Consider the following 25,839-nt stretch of genomic DNA (forward strand, 5'->3'; position numbering starts at 1 on the left):
ATCTCCTTAGCACCTCCAAATGAGGCCATCAAGCTATGACCTGATTGATAGGCTACACTCCACCCCTTCACCCTTAATCCTCTCAAATTGACAACAGATTATGTAACTACCACCGAAGATGAGTGCTATGGCAAAATGTGGCAAAGAAATGAGATGGTAAAAAAAAAAAAAGAAATGAGATGGTGCCCAGTTATCAGATAAAATAGCATCTGGGGCCTGAAAGGCTTGTCTCCAAACAAGCAGCCATCTAATTGAGATATGAACGATGTCCACATGGAAGCACACTATCATCGGTCACTGAAGGATTATAAATCACACAATCCCAAGTCAAAGGAGGGATTAGTATCAGACCCTAAATTGTGAGAATCTGGTTTGTAGAAAGCTGTGGATGACCGTGGGAGCCCAAGATACATATGCGGGAAATACATAAGAAATGTGCTTCGAGAGATCTTCCCCTATTCATGAGGGAGGAATGGGGACAAAGCGCAGTGGAGAGATGAGTATAGAAGATCAAAGGGATAAACCTGCCTTGAGCAGTTCAAACGTTGTCAGTTGATTGCCCCCTCTGATGTATGCTGGACCTGATCTGGTTTTCAACATTTTGTTTTGTTTTTGTTTGTTCATATTAGGGTTTGCTTATCTCAGAGGTGTTATATCATTGAGAGGCCATCCTCTTGAAGATGTGTTATATATTTTTCTGTTTTTCAGTATATGAAACCCAGCATTGATGAACCTATAGGGACAGCAAGTAGAATAAGGGGATTTTCAGGGGGGGGTTAAGGGGGTGGTGAAAAAGGAGAAATTGTCGAGGAGTCCAGGAAGGTAAAGAATGTTTGGAAACTGATTGTGGTAGCAATTGCACAATACTACTTGATGTGATTGAACTATGGAATTATATGATATATGTAATAACTCCCAATTAATATTTAAAGAAAGAAAGTCCTCCAGGGGACATTTAGCAAGGCCTGGAATTTAGTGTAGTTGGTTATACATTGGACTTCCAAGCAGAGGTCAGCAATTGAAACCCACCTGCCACTCAGCCAAACAATGAGATTTTCTGCTGTTATAGGACTAACACCCTCAGAAACCCTCACAAGTACTTCTACTCTGCCTTATGGAGTCATGAGGAGTTTGAGTTGACCTGAGTACAGTTGGTTTGGGAGTTGAGAGCTGTTTCTGGTTTTTGTAACTGGGGGACGGAGGATTGTCACTGGCATCTACAGGATAGAAGGCAGGGATGATGCTCAGGCTACAGGATTCGAATCTGCCACCACACTTACAACAATGAGTTGTTGTTGTTATTGTTGTTGTTGTTGTTGTTGTTAGGTTCTTTGGAGTCCGTTTTGACTCATAGCAACCCCATGGACAACAGAACTAAACACTGTCCAGTCCTGTATCATCATCATAATTGTTCATATGTGTGAGTCCATTGTCACAGCCACGGTGTCAATAGATCTTGTTGAAAGTCTCCCTCTGTTTGGCCGTCTTTTTACTTTAACAAGCAATGAGATATCTAACCCAAACCGTGCTCACGTTGAGAAATCCGTATCCACAGAGAAGTGCATTTTTGGTTGATGTTCAGGTGTTCTAGTTTCAAACACAAGTGTTTCATAGGCCCTGCAGAGCAACATGCACAATTAAAGAGAACAAAGAAGACAGAAAAGGGGTTCTCGACTCTGTGCTCAAAAGAAGTAAGCTAAGGGAGAAGGGCCTCATGTTTATTCAACAACCGAGTTTTATACCTCTTAAGGCATGCAAGCCTCTTGGTATGGTATACATACACATCAAACAAACGGGCAGTGTAATAATCTTTAATATTCCAAGTCTTCAAAGGCAGCACTTCAAAGGGAGTATCAAGCATGTAAGACATAAGCGGTGCAAATGCTCCTTGATAAGGAAGAGAGGGAGCAAATGCTCTTAGAGATAAGCATCCTTTAATGGGGTAGTTGAGGAGTCAGGTGTCTGTGGGATACAGATTGATATTAGCATTCATGGAGCAGGTGTTCTGTGGAGAACTGTCCTTCCCGGAATGTCTTGTCCTGAGGTGCTTTCCCATATTTCAGACTGTGGAGGCGTGCCTCACTCGAGGGTTGCTGTGCCAATCCCGTGGTCATGAGTGCTGGGAGCAGGCTGCCTGTACTTCTGTCCAGGTGCTCAGTTTCTCACAACACTGCACATTTATATTTTTGTCTTTTCTTTTTTTGCTTTCCATTTGCTTTGTTATATACTCTGAAAAAATTAAAATGACCCCTTCTTTTTTTTTACTATGCATTTCTGCATTGTAAATGTTCGGAATCCACGTCATATAATACCTCAGATGTTTTACAAAAGTCTCATTTGGGTTTCACGGGTGACAATGCCCCTGGGCTGTCTTCCCATCCATCGTAGGACGTCCCCGGCATCAGGGCATGATGGTGGGCATGGGCCAGAAGGACTCCTACGTGGACGACGACGCCTAGCGCAAGAGAGGCAGCCTGACCCTCACGTACCCCATTGAGCATGGCATCATCATCAACTGGGACGACATGGAGAAGATCTAGCACCACACCTTCTACAATGAGCTCCGCGTGGCTCCAGAGGAGCCCCCCGTGCTGCTGATCAAAGCCCCCATGAGCCCCAAGGCCAACCAAGAGAAGATGACCCAGATCATGTTCAGACCTTCAACACCCCCGCCATGGACATAGCCATCCAGGCCGTGCTGTCCCTCTATGCCTCTGGCCGTACCACTGGCATTGTGATGGATTCCGGCAATGGGGACACCCACAATGTGCTCATCTACGAGGGGCATGCCCCCCACCCCACGCCATCCTCCATCTGGACCGGGCTGGCGGCGACCTGGCCGACTACCTCATGAAGATCCCGATGGAACGGGGTTGCAACTTCACCACCACGGGCGAGCGGGACATTGTGGGTGACATCAAGGAGAAGCTCTGCTAGGTCGCCCTGGATTACGAGCAGGAGATGGCCACCGCCGCCTCCTCCTTCCTGGAGAAGAGCTATGAGCTGCCCGTGGACAGACAGGTCATCACCATTGGCAACAAGCGTTTCCGTGCCCCAGGCCCTCTTCCATCCCTCCTTCTACGCCAACACAGTCCTGTCCGGTGGCACCACCATGTACCCCAGCATTGCCGACAGAATGCAGAAGGAGATCACAGCGCTGGCGCCCAGCACGACGAAGATCAAGATCATTGCTCCCCCGGAGCTCAAGTACTCCGGGTGGATCCAAAGCTCCATCCAGGCCTCGCTGTTCACCATCCAGCAGACGTGGATCAACAAGCAGGAGTACGAGTCTGGCCCCTCCATTTTCCACCGCAAATGCTTCTAGGCGGACTGTCCCTTAGCTGAGTTACACCCTTTCTTGAGAAAACTTGCGCAGAAAAAAAAAAAAAGGTGAGATTGGCATGGCATGGCTTTATCTGTTTGGTTTTGTTTTATTTTTTTCAGTTTTTGTTTTTGTTTTGGCGCTTGACTCGGGATTTAAAAACTGGAACGGTGAGGGTGACAGCAGAGGGAGCGAGCATCCCCAAGTTCTACAACGTGGCCAGGACTCTGCGTGTACATGATTGCGTTTTTCTTTTGTAAATAGTCATTCCAAAAGCCATGCGATGCCAGGTGAGGGGAGACTCTAGCCCTTCTCCAAAGCCGGCCCCACTCCACGTTTCCCAAGATGGGGGTCCAGTCCTCCAAGCCCACACAGGGGAGCAAGGGACAAGCGCATTGCTTTTGTGTAAATTATGTAACCCAAGGTCTGTTTGTTTGTTTACATAATTCCACCACCTTAATACTTTTCTCTCTGTTTTTTAAGTTTCCTTTTGAATGGTCAGCCATTGGGTGCCCCCTCCTTTTTTGTTTCCCCAAATTTAGAAAAATATGAAGGCTTTTGCGTTCCCCTGGGTTGGTTAGATGTGGAGGAACCAGGGCTTTACCTGTACACTGACTTGACCAGTTCAATAAAAGTGCACACCTTAAGGAAAAAAAAGTAGCAATGAAAATAATTTTATGGTTGAGAGGGTCACCACAACATGAGGAACTATGTTAAAGGGTCGCGGCATTAGGAAGCCTGAGAACCACTGAAGAGGGTTAGCAAAAAGTGAAATACCCTCCCCAAGTCTGGCTGACACTGTGCCTGCAATAATGTGCGACAATGGCACAAGACAAGGCATCATTCTGTTCTGTCGTACATGGGGTTGCTATTAGTCAGCATGACTTAATGGCATTTAACATCAACAATATTTGAACTCATAAAAATAAGTTTAGAATGCATAGTGAAATTAGACATCTTACTAGATAGAAAAATTGTACTACTTTAGATTTCTATTAATACATATTAAAGGGAGCCTGCATTAAATATGTGCAAAGATCAGGAGTTGGGGGAAAGGGGGAAGAAAACCCTTGGAACGTCTCAAACTGAAAGAACTGAAGAAAAATTCAAATTTTGAGTTGAAAAGTCATTGTACCAAGAGTAGGGGTGGTGGTGGTAGTATTTAATGACCTCTTGATATAGTGTATTTTCAGCAACCTATGAGACTGAAGAAATAAATCCAAGCTGCACCAGGGCATTAACAGAAAACAAGGCTCCCAGAGGTGTAGACTACCAAAGGTGGTGTTTCAATAAATGATAAAAAACTAGGTTGCTCCCTTGTCTATGCCAAGAAATCTGGCCAGCTAAGTAGAAGCAGTCCATATCCATGAGCATACCAAAGAAAGATGATCCAATGAAATGTAGAAATTATCTAAGAACATTAATATCACAGGGAAATATAATATTACTGAAAGTAATTTAGCAATAGTCAAACTCACTGCTGTTAAGTCGATTGTGCCTCACAGTGACTCAATAGGACAGAACAGAACTGTTTTTGGATTTCTGAGGCCAGAACCCTTTCCAGGAGTAGAAAACCTTGTCTTTCTCTCATATAAAATAAGGCAGACAAAATTTTAATAAGCATTTTAGCTAACAGAGATGCAAGGGTTTCACTATGAAAGTTTCAGTTCATACATGTGCGGACTTATTCCAAACAACAATGTTTAAACACATCTACGATTAGTGGATGATTACAGAGAAGTTCTTTTAGTAATACGTTTGTTTTCCTTTCATTGGAGTATGCTAAAAAAAAAAAAGAATCCATCAACGCAATGGCTTCCAAGTTAAGTTGCTGGGCCACTTGAATGGAAGGGCGAGAGGTCAGTTCAGAAGACGGAAGCAAAGAGAAGAGATGAGGAAGTGAGTTTGCTCAGCACAACTAAAGCTGAAAACACTGAAGTAAAAGTCAAGCCTTGAGTTGAAATACTAAGGATATATAGGAAAAATATTTAATGATGCAAGAAGCAGCAACATTCAACCACATCAAGAAGTAGCATATGATCCACAACAAATGAAACTGAAGGAAGAAGTCCAAGTTTCTCTAAAGACATTAGACACACACACATTCACACATACACACACACACGCACACACAATCACCAAAGCTGTAGGAATTAAGGGAACTGACAGACTACCAACTGAAATGTTTCAACAAGCTGATAGAGCGCTGGAAGTACTTGCTAATCTATGCCAAAAAATTTGGAAGGCAAATACCTGACCAACTAACTGAAAGAGATTTATATTTATACCCATATCAAATAAAGGTGACTCAATAGACTGCATCACTCGTGTGAGATACAAGTTAAATTTTGCTGGACCTATTTCAAAAACAGTTGCAACAGTACATTGATGAGGAAAGGCAAGCTGGATTCTGAAGAGAACAGGGCACAAGGGACATATCATTGCCAACATCAGATAGATCTTGACTGAAAGCAGAGAATACCAGAAAGATCTTTATTTGTTTTGTTGACTATGCAACAGTGTTCATCTGTGTGGGTCATAATGAACTATTAATAATGTTGAGAAGAACAGGAATTCCAGAACCCTTCATTGTGCTAATGAGGAACCTATGCATGGGCCTTGAGGCAATCTTTTAAACAGAGCAACATAAAACTGACTGGTTTAAAATAAGGAAGGTGTGTGTCAGTGTTGTTTACTTTCATGAAATCTATTCAATCTGTATGCTGCAAAATATTCGGAGAAGCTGGATTATATGAAGAACTGAACACCATGATCAGAGGAAGACGTATGTACAGTGTGAGATATGGATATAAAACAATTTCAGTTGCTGAGAGTGAGGAAAACTTGAAGTGCTTGTTGAGGTAGATCAAGGATTGCAGCCTTCGGTATAGATTGCAACTGAAATGTAAATAAAAAAAAAACATCCTCACAACTGGACCAGTGAACAATATCGTGATAAATAAGAAAAGATTGAAGTTGCCGTGGATTTCATCTTGCTTCGTTACACAATCAATGCTCATGGAAGGAGCAGGCAAGAAACCAAATGATCTATTACATTGGCATATCTGCTGCATGGCTGTTTATAAAGGGCAAGCTGTCACTTTGAGGATTAAGGTGCAGTGAACTCAGGTCATGGTATTTTCAATTGCCTCATGTGCATGTGAAAGCTGCCCAAAGAATAAGAAAGGCCACGGAAGACTCGATACATTTGAATTGTGCTGCAAAGAACATGGAATGTACCGTGGGCTGCCAGGAGAACGAGCACATCTGTCTTGGAAGAAATATAATTGAAATGTTCCTTAGAAGCAAAAGTGACCAGACTTATTCTCCTGTCGTTTGAACATGTTTTCAGGAGAGACCAGTTTGGGGCAAAGGGCATCACATTTGATAAAGGAGGTCAGCAAAAAAACAGGTAGACACTCAACAAAATGGATTGATAACAGTGGAGGCAAAAATAGGCTCATACACAGCAACAATTGTGAGGATGGCCAAGGACTGAGCGGTGTTGTATTCTGTTGTCCATAGGGTAGCTGTGAGCCAAACCCCCCTGAGAGCACCTAAAAACAGCAACATTTGGAAAGTTAATGTTAAATTGTGTTCTACAATTTAATGGAAAAATCAGTGACGTTCTTGTATTAATGGTAATGCGTTGGGTTGCTAATCTCAAGGTCAGCAGTTCAAAACCACCAGCCACTTCAAGGACAAGAGAAGGGGATTTTTCCTCCCTTAAAGAGTCACGGTCTCAGACACCCTCAAGGGCAGCTCTGTCCTGTCCTATTGGGTCACTAGGAGTGGTAGTTGAGTGGATGGCAGTGAGTTAGTTAGTTAATGTATTGCAGTGACAATAAAGTTGAACTTCAACTTTAACACTTTGACTTTTAAAGTTTAAATTGCATGCATTTTCTAAAAAGGGAACATTTTATAATCTCACTCTTGGAATAATGTTAGCAGATTTTTAAGCAAGATTATGGGATCTACTTTAATCTAGGATAAATACTGATAGAGAGCCCCGGTGGTGGTATGGGTTACATGCCAGACTACTACACACAAGGTCAGCAGTTAGAATCTGCCAGCTTCTTTTATGTAAATAATTACAGTCGTTCTGCTCTTATAAATAATTACAGTCTCAGAAACCCACAGGGGGAGGAGGGCATCTATCCTGTTTTATAGGGTTTCTATGAGTCAGAACTGACTCAGTTCCAGTGAGTTTGTTGAGTTTGGGGGACATTGATATAAAGAAATGCACTGTATACCAAGGATACTAGTGAAATAAATTATCCTTCCAGAAATAAAAGTCTGTTCTTGTCCCACAGAATTGGAACTTTACAGATATTTCTCATGAAAACAAGCAACCCAATAATTCTCAGGGAACAGGTAGAATAATTGATATTTTGCTTTCAGCTTCCACTGGTACAGTTGAGGCAGCAAGAGTGACTGGTGCATTTGGTTATTTTGACGTGGGCCATACTAGTTGTCATGTGGTTTACAGGGAAAGGAGAACGCCTTTTGATTTTCAGAATAGTATTTTCTGTGAAGTAATGGTTTGAGTCAAGGGAACTAGTTTAGCCTCCCATAGGAAAAAATGGGTTACATTGTTTTAGCCAATGTCCCCTTGCAACGAGTGCACGATGCATATTGTTAAGCATTGAGCAAGCTTCAGAAGAAGGATATGTGGCATATCTCCAAGAAACCGCAAAACCAAGCCTCCGTCCCTCCCTGCCAGCTGACACACAGAGAGCAAGCCTTCCCATAGAGTTGATAACATTAATTCAGACTTCCCAAATACGGCAAAACCATGAATTGCTGTATGCTAAAGCCATCTCCTTGTGGCACCTCCTAGTAAGAGCCTACATTGCCTTGAAGAGATTGGTGATCGATGTGGGTATATCCAATGCAATTCTGGAGAGGGCACATAGCAAAGTAGGAGAGGTATAGAGACATTCTCTATCATCTTAGAGAATACACATGGTGCCAACAAGGTAATGTTGCTAGAAATATGGACATTAAATATTCTTCTGGCAAGGTTTCAAAGAAAATGATGCACTTATGATTGGACAACGATGAAAGGCAGTACTTGTGTACAGCAACCTCCTAATCTGTGTTAAAACCATCCACTTGAGCATTTCTATCATAACAGCACTAGAAAACAAAGACAAAGACAGACTTTGGTGTGATCATCTATTTTTTTTAAAAAACAGGGCCGGGCAGCCCTTTTGTTCTTTTGTGCCCACGAGTCAGCGGCTAACTCAAGGGCAGCTTATAACAATATTAGCAATCATATTCTTGTTGATGTTCTCATATTCTATCACTTAACCCAGGTTCCTATTATAACTATTATCCTTTAACGTAACCATTAAATTATAAGTCATATTACATCAAGTTCTATGAAACCATTGCATAGACTCAGTTCTCCATTGCCCCCAAGTATTCGACGCTTAGTAAAAATAGTTTTAATTCAATCAAGGAGGATAAAGATGTTAGAACACTACTCGATTAGCCCTCAATTGGGTCAGGCTTCACGAACCATATTGCCATTTCCTAATTAATTTCTATATGTTGAAAGTCACAAAGTCTAAAATTAGGTTCCCCCTTAAAGGAAGTTACGTGGGATAAAGCTGAAACCATGGTCACACAGAGAAAAGAGGATGGCCTTGAAACCTGACACAATTGCTCGTAACAAAGCAGATATCCCAGATGATAAAAATCTTTTTGTGTGTCTGTCTGGTCTAACTTCAATCTTGGAAGAAAATGAAGTCAAGTCCTGGGCATAAATGGTCAACAACTCTTATCAAGAACTTACTGGTACTCTTGATCTGTATTAGGTAGAAAGAACAGACATAGACTAGCTACTCCATGAAAGCACTCTGCTGTGTGCTGTGTGATATAAACGTCCTACCGTGCAGCCTCAAGGGGAGAAACTGGGCTACAGAGCACTGAGTGGTAATCAGAGTGCACACAATGTTCTCATCGGTGCCCTCAGACGGCTGTACCAGGTCAAATCCTCATTCCATTATCCTTAGGAAATTAAGAGTTGCATGTCCCTGCATCAAGTGCCCCAAATAGAACTCTAATTTCCTGACGAAGGTACAAGTTCTGCTGGCGTGGTCCACTAACTGAAGTGTCCTAACGCTGTATTATGAAAATTAACTTTTTTTAAAAGTGCTGCCAAAAAGATATATTGGAAGGACTGGAGATTTCTGTGAAGCTTTAAGGAAATGTTTCCTTCGAAGACAGTGCATTGATACTTAGAGAGAGAGGGTACGCCTCCATATATTTGAAAAGATAAACCAGATGGTGTCTTAAGGTTTGGGGAGGAATGTAGTAACTTTTTTATGAGATATAAGCTCAAATAACTGAAGAGTTTTCAGTTAGTTTCATTTTTATAAGACTAGTCATTGGATAAACAATGTTAATCATTGCTGTTGTAATTTTATAAGATGATGAAATGCAAATATCTTGTAGAAAATTTTATTTTCTTTGGAATAAACTTAATTCTTACTACAAATAGAACACACTACTTATGTCAACATTCTGATAGTTGTACCTTTCCAGTGAAGTGGCTAAATTATAAAAGAATTCCAGAAGCCCTCAGTAAGATGTAAAATCGAAAAGTATAGCCATGTATCAGAAAAAAGTAATGTAAACTGGAAGTTCTTTCAAAACATATGGACTCATGCTTATAATTCTTTCAGAACACATTATGTCTACGTCTCCCTGTTCTATAACTAAAAGTCAAAAATTCCCCCATTTTTTTTGCTTCTGGTAATCATATTTCATGTACTATTTCTGGTGTGTACCCATCTCCACACACACACACACACACACACACAGGCCTTAGCAATAGTTTTGTTCCTGGGATTCGGGTTTATACCTGTGTGGATTTATTATAAAACAAACATGTTTACGCATGCCTCTGAGATCAGTGGTGACTGTGACAAGTCATCTCCATCATGCCTTCCCCTGACACTCATACAAGTATTTTCATCCAATCAGAACAACACTGACTTCCTAGAGGATCTGCTGGACCACTTCATTTCAAAGCAGAGAAGTCAACTCAGATTATATCAACATTTTTTTTGGAATTACAAAGGAATAATCTTGGTAGCTTTTCTCTAAGGATCCAGGATGATCATGGAGTCTTTTTAGGAAGAACTTTTTTAATCGTTTTATTAGAGGCTCATACAACTCTTATCACAATCCATACATACATCAATGATGTAAAGCACTTTTGTACATTCATTGCCCTCATCATTCTCAACACATTTGCTCTCCACCTAAGCCTCTGGCATCAGCTCCTCTTCTTCCCCACTCCCTCCCCACTTCCCCCTCCCTCATGAACCTTTGATAATTTATAAATTATTATTTTGTCATATCTTGCCCTGTCCGACATCACCCTTCACCCACTTTTCTGCTGTCTGTCCCCCAGGGAGGAGGTCACATGTAGATCCTTGTAATCGGTTCCCCCTTTTCAACCTACCCTCCCTCCACCCTCCCAGTATCGCCACTCACACCACTTGTCCTGAAGGGATCATCTGCCCTGGATTCCCTGTGTTTCCAGTTCCTATCTGTACCAGTGTCCATCCTCTGGTTTAGCCAGGTTTGTAAGGTAGAATTTGGGTTATGATAGTTGGGGAGGAGGAAGCATTTAGGAACTAGAGGAAAGTTGTATGTTTTATTGTTCCTACATCTCATCCTGACTGGTTCGTCTCCTCCCCGAGGAGATATCCATTGGGGATATCCATTGGCCTACAAATGGGCTTTGGGTCTCCACTCCGTACTAACCCCCTCATTCACTGTAAGATTTTTTGTTCTGATGATGCCTCAAAACTGATCCCTTCAGCATCTCGTGATCACACAGGCTGGTGTGCTTCTTCCATGTGGCCTTTGTTGCTTCTGAGCTAGATGGCCGCTTGTTTACTTTCAAGCCTTTAAGAACCCAGACGCTATATCTTTTGATAGCTGGACACTATCAACTATCTTCATCACATTTGTTTATTTACCAGCTTTGTCTTCGGCGCTTGGGTCGGAAAGGTGAGCATCATAGAATGCCAGTTTAATAAAAGAAAGTATTCTTGCATTGAGGGAGTACTTGAGTGGAGGCCCAATGTCCTTCTGCTACGTTAATCCTAAACCTAAAAATATATATACATAGATCTATTTCTCCATCCTCATATATAAAGATATTTGCATATGTACATGCCTTTATTTAGACCTCTATAAATGCCCTTTGCGTCCTAGTTCTTTCCTCTATTTCCTTTGACTTTCCTCTTGTCCCACTATTATGCTCAGTCTTCATTTGGGTTTCAGTAATTCCTCTTGGTTACATTACCCTTGATCAAGCTCTATCAAGCCTGCTACGCCCTCCTCACCACTGATTTGGATCACTTGTTGTTCCCCTGTCCCTGGGTTAGTTAACACCACTAACTTACCCCCCACCTCCACTCTCCCATGCCCACCCCTGGAACTCTCAGTCCCATTGTTTTCTCCTCCAGATTGTTCATCCAGCCTATCTTATTTAGACAGACCTGCAGAGATAACATGCAGACAAACAAGACAGAGCAAAACCAAACAAAAAAACAAAACATCATCAACAACAAAACAATGAAAATAAACACAAGAAAGAAGCGCTTGTAGTTAGTTCAAGGATTGTTTGTTGGCCTTTAGGAGTGTTTTCCAGTTCAGACTGTTGGGGCACCACGCCCTGGCCCCAAAGTCCACCTTCACCATTCCCTGGAGACCTTGCCACTCCATTCCCTTGCTGTTCTGTTGCACCCCTTTAGTGTTTTTCCTTGGTGTGGTAGGAGGAAGAACTTTTAAGAAAATTGAAAACTCGATTGGTGAGAAACTGGTCAGGAAATTTGTGCCCAGGAGTTTTTATTCATCAGAAAATGTGTCTTGCTCATTCCGCAAGGGTAGCAAGGGCGGGCCTCTCAGAACTTAATTAGAAAACCTTATCCTATCCATTGGCCCCCAAATCCAAAGACCATTTGAAAGGAACACAATTTGAGTTCATCCAAGATGCTAAAACTGCCATGTTCACAGGGTGTAAACCAAAGAACGCAGACTTTTTCGCAGAAGTTGATGCTGTTGTTAGGTGCTATAAAGTCAGTTCTGACTCATTGTGACCCTGTGTTTAACAGAACAAAACACCACCAAGACGCACATCACCCTCACAATTGTTCTTATGTTTCAGCTTGCTGTTGGAGCCACTCTATCAATCCATCTCATTGAGAACCTTCCTCTTTTTTGATGCCCCACCACTTGACCAACAATGATGTCCTTCTCCGGGGACTGGTATCTCCTGATAACATCTCCAAAGTATATGGAAAGTTTAGATGGATGAAATCACCATCTTCAGAATCGTTATAGCTCTAGATGGAGGGTATATGATGAAATAATGACTTCACTTTGATAGTTTTGTGTATAAATTGTGTATCAAGGATTGTGTACCAATGTTTTTTTTTAATTTACCTTTACTACATATAAATAACAACTCCATCAAGATGTGGCCCATTATTGAATGCCTTTTTAATTTTGAAAAGCTTAAAAAATACAGACAACTTCATAGAACAATGTGAATGATATATTTTCACCTAGACAACACAGAGCATTAGAAAAGATTAATATGGGATAGGAGGTTCTGAGTGGTACAAAGCATGAACATATTTGACTGAGAATCTTTCTGGGCTCTTTAGGAGGGTCCTGGAGAAATGAAAAATCCAATAGAGCTTTACTTGCATGTGGTCAGTCGCCATGAGTCTGAATTGATGTGATGACAAGCAATAATATTTTATAACTCAACAGCAGCTGGTAACGTATACCTTTTCATTTAATGTATTTTATATAAAACAAATATAACACTAGTGTAAGAATATAATTATTTTGCAGATGCTAGTCCCCTGGAGTTCCTAAAATCTGGCACAACCTTAAAGATTTCACTAGCAGTTTATTTACATTCCATTGTTCAAAACTCCAACCATCTTTGGAGCCATCTTGTTCTAGCTTGCTTACTTTATTTAAAGAGGTATAGAGTGTTATTTTGTATCTGGTTTCATGGGATTCACAGTGTGAATCTATGGGTGAATCTATGAGTCCAGGGATTTAGAAAACGCCAGCCTGTAAACCTCTTTCTACCTTTAATAATACCATTCTGTATGTATATTATTTGCCGTACAATTTAAGCATCTTCATCCATTTAAGAAAATGTGTTGTATAATTCATTTTCTTGAGAGATTGTCTTTTCAAAATCGTGAATAGCTGTTTATTTTGTCAATTATTATTCTGCATTTTCTGTACACCTAGGTTCCCCGGAAACTGGGAATGAATCATAATCTAAAGATGAAGTACATATGTACCTGAGACAGGACCCTGGGGGCGAGACCTGGAACTTTTTAGATTGCTTGCACGGTCTTCTTATAATCAGGCCATATCTTCTATATTTAACACCTATTGGCTTAAGTTATGAAGAAATATAACTAATTTATCAAGACACATTTATTTTGTATTCAAGAAAATTGATCAACTCTCTTATCAATTAGAGAACATAGGGGTAGAGACTTGGATTTTCTTACTATGTACTTTCTTACTTCCTGTCATCAAGAAAAAATGACCTTTTTCACAATTCTTTCCCAGTCTCTATTTCTTTTATTTATTAATGTTTCTTTATTGCACTAATTATGAACCACATGTCATGATGAATAAAATAGTAAATGCCCCAAACCCTTGACCCTTGAGGTAATTCTGGCACATAGCTGCCCCGTTTGTTACAGAGTAGAACTTCTGCCTGGACCGAGCAGGACTCTTTCATGACGCAGCTGGGTGGGTTCTAATCGCCAACCTCTAGACTAGTGATAGAGGTCAAACTGCCTGCACCTCTAAGGGATCTCTGAGCTGATGATGGCAGGGACTATTGTCTAACTTCTGCTGCTGACGAAATACCTTTAATGACACCGTTATGTATAATCTTTGCTGTATGATTTTCTAAGTACTGTACCTTCATCAGAGTAAGAAAATGTGTTATATACATTGAGACTTTTCAAATTTATGAACAGCTATTGTGATTGATCAATTTTGATTTGAAAATGACATAAGGATACAATTTTGCTTCTCTATTTAGTCTGTATGTTAATTTACATTAATTAATTTCTAATGTTAAAAGCAAAGATGTGGTGGTTCAATGGTGGAATTCTCACTTTACATTCGTAAAGAGGGGGTAAATTTCCAACCAAAATAATGTCTCTATGAGGCTGAACAAGTTTCTGAGGTGCTTCTGAACTAAACAGACTAGGAAAATTGCCTGGATACTGATACCAGGGAATTCAGCAAATGAAAACTAAATGAAACCCAGTATTATAACCTGTTGCTCCTGGGTCACCGGGAGCTAGGGACTGGCCCTAGGACAACTAACACTAAAATGCTGCACAAAACTTTTCTGTGGGGGATAAAATCAACTTGGTTGTCACTATATATACAAGGGTAATTTCTTAATGAGTGTTACAGAATCATTTAAAAATGTGATTGCAGAAGGCAAAGTGGATGCATAAGCAAATGTGGTGAAGAAAGCTGATGGTGCCCTATATCAAAAGATGTAGCATCTGGGGTCTTAAAGACTTGAAGATAAACAAGCAGCCATCTAGCTGAGAAGCAACAAAGCCCACATGGAAGAAGCACAGCAGCTTGTGTGATCATGAGGTGTCGATACTGTCAGGTATAAGGCTTCAAAGAACCAGAACAAAATATCATATCATTGTGAATGAGGGAGAGTGCGAAGTGGAGACCCAACGCCCATCTGTAAGCAATTGGACATCCCTTACAGAAGGGTCCCGGGGAAGAGAAGAGCCAGTCAGGGTGCAGGGTGGCACCAATGAAATATACAGCTTTCCTCTAGTTCTTTAATGTTTCTCCCCCTTCACTATTATAACCCCAAATCTACCTTACAAATCTGGCTATACCAGAGCATGTACACAGGTACAGATAAAGCTAGAAACACAGGGAATCCAGGAGAGATAAACCCCTCAGGACCAATATTGAGAGTAGCCATACCAGGAGGGGAAGGGGAAGGTAGGGGGAGAGGAAGAATGGATCACAATGACCTATCTATAACCCCAATTCAGGGAGATGGAAAACAGAAAAGTAGGGAGACATTGGTCAGTGTAAGACATGAAAAAATAATTATTTATAAATTATCAAGGGTTTATGAAGGAAGGAGGGTCGGGGAGAGGGGGGAATGAGAAGCTGATACTGAGGGCTCAAGTAGAAATAAAATATTTTGAAAACAATGATGGCAACAAATGTGCTTGACACAATAGATGGATGTGTGGATTATGATAAGAGTTGCATGAGCCCCAATAAAATGATTAAAAAAAGATAACTGTAATTATTTGTTTCCAATGATACAAAAAAACCACTATTTCCTGACATTCTCTCCATCTTGCTATATACACTTTTGAAGGTGATGTTTCCATCTTACTAAGCATCCTTGTGAGAATTCTGACTCTTCCCTTTATATTACACATCGAAATCGAAGTTTGGGCATCCTCAAGGGACTCGAATCATGTCCTATTGAATAATCTGGGAGTTTTGAGAAGCTTGAAAGGACAAAATGCAGGCTGTATTGTGACTGGGTTATCGTTGTAGGGGCCATCAAATCAGTTCTGACCCATAGCAACCCTATGCAAGCAGAGCAAAACACTGCATGGTCCTCCGTTACTCTCCCAGATGTTCCTGTGCTTCAGGTCATTGTTGCAGCCATCTATCGATCCATCTCATTAAGGGCCTTTCTCTTTTTAGCTGCCCCTCTGCTTTACCAAGCATGATGCCCTTCTTCAGGGACTGGTCTCTCCTGACAACGTGTTTAAAGTACATAAGAAGTCTTATCCTCTTTGCATGTCCTTTGGCAGTCCATGGTACTTTCAATATTCTTCATCAGCACACAATTCTAAGGCATCGTTTTTTTCTTTGATCTTCCTTATTTAATGTCCAGCTTTAACCTCCATATGAGGCAATTGAAAATACTATGGCTTGAGCCAGTCACACCTCAGTCCTCAAAATAGCATCCTTGCTTTGCTCTGAAGAGATCTTGTGTAACAGACTTACTCAATGCAGTGCATCTTTTGATCGCTTGACTTTTGCTTCCATGGGCATTATTTGTGGATCCAAGCAAGGCAAAATCCCAGGCAATGTCAATGTCTTCTCCATTTTATCATGATGTTACCTATTGGTCCAGGTTTGAACATTTTAGCCTTCTTTACATTTAGATACAGTGAGTTGTAATTCACATTGAAGGCTGTAATCCCTGATCTTTATCAGCAAGGGCTTCAAGGCCTCCTCACTTGCAGAAAGCAACATTGTGACATCTGTACTGCATATCACAGACTGTTAATAAACCTTCCTCTAATCTTCATGCTGAATTCTTCACAGGTTGAATAAGTATGGTGAGAAAATACAACCCTGATGCATAACTTCCTGATTAAACCATGCGGTTTCCCCTTGTTCCCATTGCAAAATGGCTTCTTGATTCATGCACAAGCTCCTCATGAGCACAATGAAGTGTCCTGGAATTCCTATTTTTATCAAGAAGAGTGATTGGATGTGCATTTTGAAGGAAATATCTGCTCAAAGCCTGATGTAGTGTAAATATGGTAAAGTGTTCCAAAGTAATTCTTATAGTACAGCACTTGCCATCCTAGCAGAATGAGCAGGTGCGTTGTCATGGTGGATTATGACAAGGTAGTGCTTCTCTTTCACATGTTTTATCTCTTTATCTCTCTATTGGGGACCTTACGTGTTGGACTGTGTGATAATTTAATTCCCAGCAAAAGCTCTTAAACTCAAAAGAGGGTTCCTATGAGGCTGAACAAAAGGCCCACTAGAGACTGGATATCTACACCACCAGCCACCAGCCATTCTTTTGGTGAAAGAAGGCACAGAATTAATGCATTTTAGCCAACCTTAGCTAGTTAATATTTTGAAAGGTAATGGATGATATATAGAGAAGGCACCACACCACAATTTCCTTAATGCACCCTCAATTGTTATTGATAAAATGTTACTGATGGGGGAGGGAATGAAGGGGAGATAGTATTAGTCAATGCTGAACATATTTAAGTTATAATGCAGATTTTTAAAATCCTAATCATTCAAATATGCATTTATCCCATGGGAGAAAAATTTTAACTGTCATTATGCTTCATCTATCCTGCTCAACCTTCTTTCCTGTCTCCCAGTCAACCCGGCAGTGACAGCAGGCAAAACTTCTCATCTGAAAGAACCTTGATGACTCAGATCCTAAATAGCAAATGATTAGGACAAATCAAGCCACAAAACCATCTAACAAGTTGCTTGCTAATTGCAGGGGCTGTGTTTCTACCTGTCTTCTGACAGTTGGTTGCACTGTGTTGGCTTGTGTGGGGCTGTGATGCTAGAAGCGATGTTACTGGTATTTCAAACATCAGCAGAGTCACCTACAGTGAATGGGTTTCAGCTCAGCAGAACTTCACGTCTAAAAATATAGACTATGAGTAAAGAATAGAAGTGCTCACTCATCTATCCCAAGAAACTTGGAAGACAGTTAGCTGGCCTACTAACTGAAAAAGATCTGCATTTGTATCCATTCCAAAGAAAGATGCCCAACAGAATGTAAAAAATATAGAACATATTATTAATATGATATGGCAGTAAAATTTTAGTGAAAGTCATCCAAAAATGATTGCAGCAATGTATTGACAGGAAGTTGCTAGAAATTCAAACAGGATTCAGAAGAGGAGACGGAAAAAGTGATATCATTGCTGATATCAGATGGCATTGGGCAGAAAGCAAAAAATACCAGAAAGACATTTAATTGTGTTTCATTAACGATGCAGAGGTATTTGATTGTGGGGATCATAAGAAACTATGGAGGGAGGGGGAGGGGGGAAAAAGGGAAACCAAGCTGATTCCAGGAACCCAAGTGGAAGGTGAATTATGAGAATGATGAGTGCAACGAATATATAAGGGTGCTTTGCTCAATTGATGTATGTATGGATTGTGATAAGAGCTTTATGAGCCCCAATTAAAATATTTATTAATTAAAGAAAAAAAGAAACTTTGAATAGCCTTGAGAGGGGATTCTGGAATATTTCGTTGTGCTCATACGGCACCTGTACCTGGAGCAAGAGGCAGCTGTGCAAGCAGAATAAGGTAATGATGTATGGTTTAAAATCAGAGAAGATATGGGTCAGGCACTTGTCTTCCAACTGTACTTAATCTGTATACTAAGCAAATAATTAAAGAAGCTGGATTATATGGAGAATGTGGCATCAGGATTGGAGGAAGGTTTATCAACAACCTTGATATTGAGATGACGCAATGTTTCTTGATGAAAGAAAGGAGGAGTTGAAACACTTACTGATGATGATAAATAAAGCAGAGCAACAATTAAGCCAGTACAGTAAAACATTCCACAGAAGTGAGGCTAGTGAGACTTCACCTTGCTTACTTTGGACACATGATGGGGAGCGAAACTAATCACTACAAGAGGATCTCATGCTTAATAAAATAGAAAATAAGTGAAAAAGTAGGGAAATCCTTAATGAGATGGACTGACGTGATAGCTACAACAATGGGTTTAAACATGCCAATGATTGTGACAACAGCACAGAACTGGGCACCACAGGGTTCTATTATTCATCAGTTTGCTGTGAATTGGAGATTGCTTAATGGCAACTAACAATAGCAGCAGCAGATAACTCATTGGTTCTCCTTCAGCTTTCTAAAAATACCAAGCGAGGGTCAATTAAAACACTTGGGATTCAAGATATAAATGAAGATTACTCTTCCAAAATTAATTATTTGTTTTGACATCAACCAGTTATGGGTTGATTGCAGATGTGCTGACATTTCAGGAAAATGTTAATAAATATAGTTTCACAAACTTTACATAATAATACTTTAAGAAAACCACCAGAAAAACAATTGTCCATTTATCAATAAAAATTGTATCAAAATTTAAAAAATTATTTGTATCAATAAAAACTACATAACAGATTAAGTAATTCATTAGAGACCAAAAATATCATACATGTTGAAAGTGGTTTTTTAATAACAGTATTATGCTATGCTATGGGGTCACTATGATCTAAATCCAATCCATAGCAAAAGGTGTGGTTTAGTTTGGGGTGAGTCTCTACAAGGACTCTCAATAGTGCAGTGATTCAAGTGGTCAGCGGCTAAGCAAAGGTTTGTGGTTCAAACTTACCGGCCCTCCCACAGGAATAGATGTGGCAGTCAGCTTCCATAAAACTTAATAGACTTGGAAAACCTTTTGGAGCAATTCTACTCTGTTCAACAGGCCTGCTATGCGTTGCAATCAACCGAATAGCAATTAACTCTGAGATGTTATTATCTTGACAATGTGTATATGTGATTGTTCCAGTTATTTCCCAATACATAGAAATCAGAAGGCAAGTCTCCTGCCTGATTAGGCAAATTTCAAACTTCAAGAAAACACCAGATTGAGTTTGATTACACTTGCTATATATAACTGCATTAAACCCATGACGATTGAATTGATTCCAACTCATACTGACCCTGTATGGCAAAGTTCTGCCGGATCTCTGAGAATATAATCTTTATAGGAGCAGACAGTCCCCTCCCCTTATTTTAAGCAGCATTTTTATTTTGTTTTAAGTGAAAGTTTACATAACAGACTAGGTTTTCATTTAATAATCTCTTTACAATTTGTTAATGACATTGGTTACATTTTTCAATCTAAAAGAAAGTAGAAAATGATTAAAAATTAAAACAAATTAAATATGGGAAGACATAGAATATGAAATTTTAACCTAGTATTTATGAAATAATTAACTTTCGGATGGGCTCTCTCTGTGGGCAGGGCTGTTGAAACCCTGGTCACTGGTTAGAGGGTACTTCATGGAGGATTGCTCCCTCGGAGCTCCCTGCAAGGGAAGTGGGCTTTTACTGTCATTCATAGCCTTGTGGAAACAGAGAGCTCAGAACTTACGTTCTAATACATTTCTCTCTAAATTTGTCTTTTAATTTTATTTTATCGGGGGCTCTTACAGCTCTGATCACAATCCACACATATATGCATGTGTTAAACACATTTCTACATATGTTATCATCTTTTTCAAAGCATTTCTTTCTACTTGAGCTGTTTATTGGTTTCAGTGCCTCATTTTTTTCCTCCCTTCCTCACCTTTCCTTCCCCATTTCCCCTTGATAATTTATAAATTGTTCTTTTTAAAAATTCTTGTCTCCTTTCACCCACTTTTCTGCTATCCATCCCTCTGGGAGGATGGCCATACATGGGTTACTGTGATTGGTTCCCTCTTACTCCCACTCTCCCTTCACTTAACCTCTTAGTATCACTGCTCCCTTATTGGTCCCAAGGGGTTTATCTGTCCTGGATTCCCTGTGTTACAAGCTCTTAGCTGTACCAGGATACATGTTCTGGTTTAGCCAGATTTGTAAGATAGAATTGTGGTCATGATAGTGGGGTGGGGGGACATTAAAGAACTAGAGGAAGGTTGTGTGTTTCGTTGGTGTTATACTGCACCCTGATAGGCTCGTCTCTTCCTTGTGGCCCTTCTGACAGGGGATATCTAGTTGACGACTGATGGGCTTTGGGTCTCCACTCTACTCTCCCCCCTCATGCCCATTGATGTGATTTTTGTTTGTTTGTTTTGTTTTCTTTGAGTCTTTGATACCTGATACCCGATCCTTTGACACCTAATAATCAGGCTGGTGTGCTTCTTCCATGTGGGCTATGTTGCTTCTAAACTAGATGGTCACTTGTTTTTCTTCAAGCCTTTAAGATGCCAGATCTTTTGATAACCAGGCACCATCAGCTTTCTTCATCACATTTGCTTATGCACCCACTTTGTCTTCAGTGATCATGTCAGGGAAGGTCAGCATCATAGAGTGCTGTGTTAGTAGAACAAATTGTTCTTGTGTTGAGAGAGTACTTGAGTGGAGGCCCAATGTCCATATGCTGCTGTTATACTTTATAAATAAATATATGGTCATAGATCTAGTTCCCTATCATCATATATATTTACATATATACATGACTGTATTTAGACCTATATAAATGTTGCCTCCCAGTTCTTTCCTCTATTTCCTTTTACTTTTCTCTTGACTCACTAGCATGTTTGGCCTTTATTCAGGTCTTGGTAATTCCTCTCAGCTATATTGTCCTTGATCAAGCATCCTATGCCTTCATTGCCATCAATTTTAGATCACGTATTCTTCCCTTGTCCCTGGGTTTGTTGGTCCCCCTTTTTTACCCACTTACCTCTCCCTCTCCCATGTCACCCCAGAACCGTTGGTCCCATTGTTCGTTCCTCTAGATTGTTCATCCCACCTAGCTTGATCATATAGACATGCATAGACAATAATAGGCACAAAAACGAAGCAAAGCAAAACACAACAAAAAAGACAAAATAAATAAATAAACAACAGCTAATACGACAGAGCTAACGAACTAAATATATAAATAAATAACCCAACAGCAAAAAAAGAAAAGTCCTCAAACAGTTCCAGGTCTGTCCATTGACCTTTATGAGTGTTTTCCAGTCGAGTCCACTGGAGTGCCATACCCTGGTCCCCAAATCCACGTTTGGCATTTCTCGGGGACTTAATTGCTTTACTCCCCTTGCTGCTCTGCTGTACGTCGTTGGTGTTTCACTCCGTGCAGTGGGGTCAGATCAGGCATATATCCCTCACTGTGTACCCAGTGCTGTCTCCCTTGGCATTATGTGTCAGTGAGAGACGTCATCATGTCTCATGATGGGGCTGGCCCTCTGATCCTCTCTGTGCCTTGGCTGCTTTGAGCCAGAATATTATCCTCAGGACTTGGTGGGCCAAGGTGTGTTCCACTCTCTCTCCTTCCCTCTTCAGATGCAACCCTCTTCATGAGCGGCAGCTTCAGTGCTGTCCTCTGAAGTGTATTCCTCTGCAGTGGGGGTGCCACATAGTTGTGATTGAGGGACAGCCCCACAGACCTCCCTATTGGTTCCCTGCTTCATGCGTGTATGTTGCATTCACGCCTTGGCACACCAGGTTGAAGTCTGGTCCCTCTCTCCCTGTAGAGATATAAACAACAACCTCCTCTTGGGTGGGTTAGTGCCCTGTTCCCCCAATACCACTGCCTCTCTCTCTCCCCCCTCCCTCCCTCCTTAATAGTTGGCTGCCATACGTATCCTTGGGTTGGATTTGGCACCTGCTCATCCCAGCCCTGCTTGGTGGTCCACTTGGGGATGCAGAAGTTGGGAAGGGCAGAAGAGAGAGCAGAGAAGGAGGGTGGGAGGGGAGCCAGAAGTGAGGGGACTGGAGGAGAGGGAAGGGGGCTGGAGAAAGGGACAAAGCTTGAGAGAGAGAGATTTATTTCCTACCAAAGCTTATATATCGTTTGGGGTGTGCAAGTCACCCTGATTACAGGTAAAGACATATGTCACAGAAAAGGGTTGTACTATAGATAATACAGTAATGGGAGGGAGATGATCTAGGGGTATGCATGCAATCAGAAGGGGAGGGATGGGTGTATACAAGTGACAAGATGGTCGGATCCTAGACTCAGGACAGCAGGCTAACTTTGAATATCACTGAGCAGGTTTGACCTGTTCAAAGCTCTCCAGGGAAACAATCACTACCCTATCAATAGGGTGTGAACCCCACCTACATTGGTCAGACAGTAGGACAGTAGTCTGAGTGCTCTGGATGGCTGAATGCCTTCAGGGACATAACTTGACAATCACTTACCATTAATTGCAAGAAGTGGCCTAGTTCTGACAAATATTTGGGGCAGAGAAGCTGGGGGACAGCTTTATTATATCCCACAAAAGAGTAATTTTATATTAAGAAAACATCCTAGTCCATTCCAGATCAAGTCCCTAAGTCCAATATTAGCCCATATGTCTGATACCAGTCTATAAATTCTTCTTCAGACTCATGAAACACATGCAATGATACCAAAGATCACAGACTTGTGGCTGGAAAGTCCTGTGTATCCAGTGGCAGTGGAAGCATCTCAGCACTGGCATGAATCTCCATGTGGCTCTTCCAACTCCAGAGCTCTGGCTGGAATCAGCATGTCTCCATGGATCTTGTCAGCCAGAAGACAAAGGAGCGAGAGTGTGTTTCCTGCCTTCCAGGAGGAAGATAGGAGTTCCCAGAATCCTCAGGAGAAGGCCATACCCACACGGAGGCCTCATTGGCTATGACCTCATTGACAGGCTAGACTCCACCCCATTGCTCAAGTTGGCAGATTAGGTAACTGCCACATGGGACACCATCTGATTTCATCCGGACACTTTCTGATAGCACTCTTATCATCAGCGATCCCTCCATCAGGGTAAGAAGAGAGTGGGGCTGCATAAAAAGAACTGACTAGTCTTAGGGCTTACAATTAAGTGGAAGCTAGAACTCCATTCTTATACCTAAGATGTATATATAGCCTATCCCTGTTGAACTCTATTGGAAGCATTATCAGATTTTTTGATAATGGAATTTAAAATATTTTGTGATAGGGGTAATATTGGTATATGGGAAGGTTTTTTGGATTCAATTACATGGGATGTCCCATTATACATCTTAAAAAACTTAAGTGACTGTATTCTTTTTAAGAAAACAATGAAGGTTTGACACAGGGCACAAATTTCAACAATACTCATCCACTATGACAGAACTATGTCTGCATAGCGAAGACATTTCTTAGAAAGGTAATAAAATATGAAACTGTCAGATATATGGTTGCCTTAATGTGCCTATTATTGGGCAATCTCAAAAATAAGATGTTTGAACCAAAGTCCAATGACTTCCAAGTACATGACCTTAGGGTAGTCTTCCTCTTCTCTCCCTATAGCATGGTGATGTATTGAACAGAACAAACAATATGTGAATAAAGAATAAGATGGTTGCAAACGGGTACTAGCTGGTAGACTGCAACAAAAACCTGTAAGACCTTGAACTTGTGCATGTTCTGAACATGCACAACCCTGAACTTGATTTTAAACATCGCAGGAAGTCATCTTAGTGTGTACAAGAGATTTCTTTTATTGTATCTATAAAATTCCAATATACATTAGGCGCTTCAACTATGTCCCTTTTTATACTTGTATTTCCTTCATAGATTTTATTACATTTATTAATTTCTCTTTGTGGTAACAGTTACATATTTATCTTTTTATTTTCCTTTAACATTTGCCTTTCCCCCGTAATCTTCATGAAGGTTAGGAAAAAGATGGATTGGGAAACTGACCACAAGGCCAGAAGTTCGAAATCACCAGCCGTTCTGGTGGGAGAAAGACCAAGTCGTCTACGCCCTCGATGGTGCTTGCCTATCAAAAGATAAAGCATCTAGGGTCTTAAAGGCTTGAAGGTAAGCAAGCAGCCATCTAGCAGGGAAGCGACAAAGCCCACATGGATAAAGCTCACCAGCTGTGATCATGAGGTGTCAACAGGATCAGGCATCACACACCAGAAGGCCCAAAACAAACAGTCATATCGGTTCAAATGAGGTGAGGAGATGTGGAGATCCCCAAACCATCTGCAGACAATTGGACATTTCCTCACAGAAGGGTCACAAGGAATGAACACGCCAGCCAGGGTGCCGCATAGCATGAATGTAACATACAACATTCCTCTAGTTTCTTAATGCTTCCTCCATGCCCCCACCCCCGCCGCATCATGACCCCAGTTCTTACAAATCCGGCTAGAACGGAGCATGTACACTGGTACAGATAATAGCTCTCGACACATGGACTTCAGGACAGATAAACCCCTCAGGAACAATATTGGGAGTGGTGATACCAAGAGGTAGGGGAAAGGTGGGGGGAGAAAAGGACAATTAATCGCAATTGTCAATTTATAACCCATCCACCCCACAGGGTGACAAACAACAGAAACATGGGTGAAGGGAGACTGCTGAAAGTGTAAGATATTAAAACAATAATAATTTATAATTTATGAAGGGTTCATGAGAGTGAGAGGGTCTGGGAGGAGGGAAAATGAGGAGCTGATACCATGGGCTCAAGTAGAAAGAAAATGTTTTGAAAAGGATTCTAGTAATCTATGTATAACTGTGCTTGACACAGTGGATGTATAGATTGTTGTAAGAGCTGTAAGAGCCCCCAATAAAATGATTTATTAAAATTATTTTTAAATGAAAGCTTCAAACAAGAATTTTGAAAAGGAATCTGCAGCTCCATGTTTACTACATTTCTCTTTGATTCGGTGTTTCCTTGGGAAGCTATTAAAAAGTAGTGAATTAAATAGTCATAAATACTTATTTAGTTCTTTCTATAGCTCCAGACACTGTGTTCAGTAATGTGATCATAGAGATAACAAAGACAAAGACCCTGCTTTCAAGTGGCATTCCTCTATTTAGGCAACAGAAGCTAGATCAATGTTTCCCAAAATGAGTGATACTGCCCTTCTGGCAGGGGAAGCAGGGGTGTGGTGCAGGGAGTATGCACTGGAATGATCCAAGGGGTGCTGTCATATTTTATCTTGTATTATAG

At 40.9% G+C, this 25,839-nt stretch overlaps 1 pseudogene; it reads left to right on the forward strand.

Annotated features, from left to right (window-relative positions):
- The first annotated feature begins 2,411 nt into the window (after positions 1–2,411).
- LOC142443242 (actin, cytoplasmic 2-like) lies at positions 2,412–3,325 on the forward strand (annotated as a pseudogene).
- Positions 3,326–25,839: the final 22,514 nt, after the last annotated feature.

This window comes from Tenrec ecaudatus, chromosome 3 (genome assembly GCF_050624435.1).
Source record: "Tenrec ecaudatus isolate mTenEca1 chromosome 3, mTenEca1.hap1, whole genome shotgun sequence".
NCBI classification, from domain to species: Eukaryota; Metazoa; Chordata; class Mammalia; order Afrosoricida; family Tenrecidae; genus Tenrec; species Tenrec ecaudatus.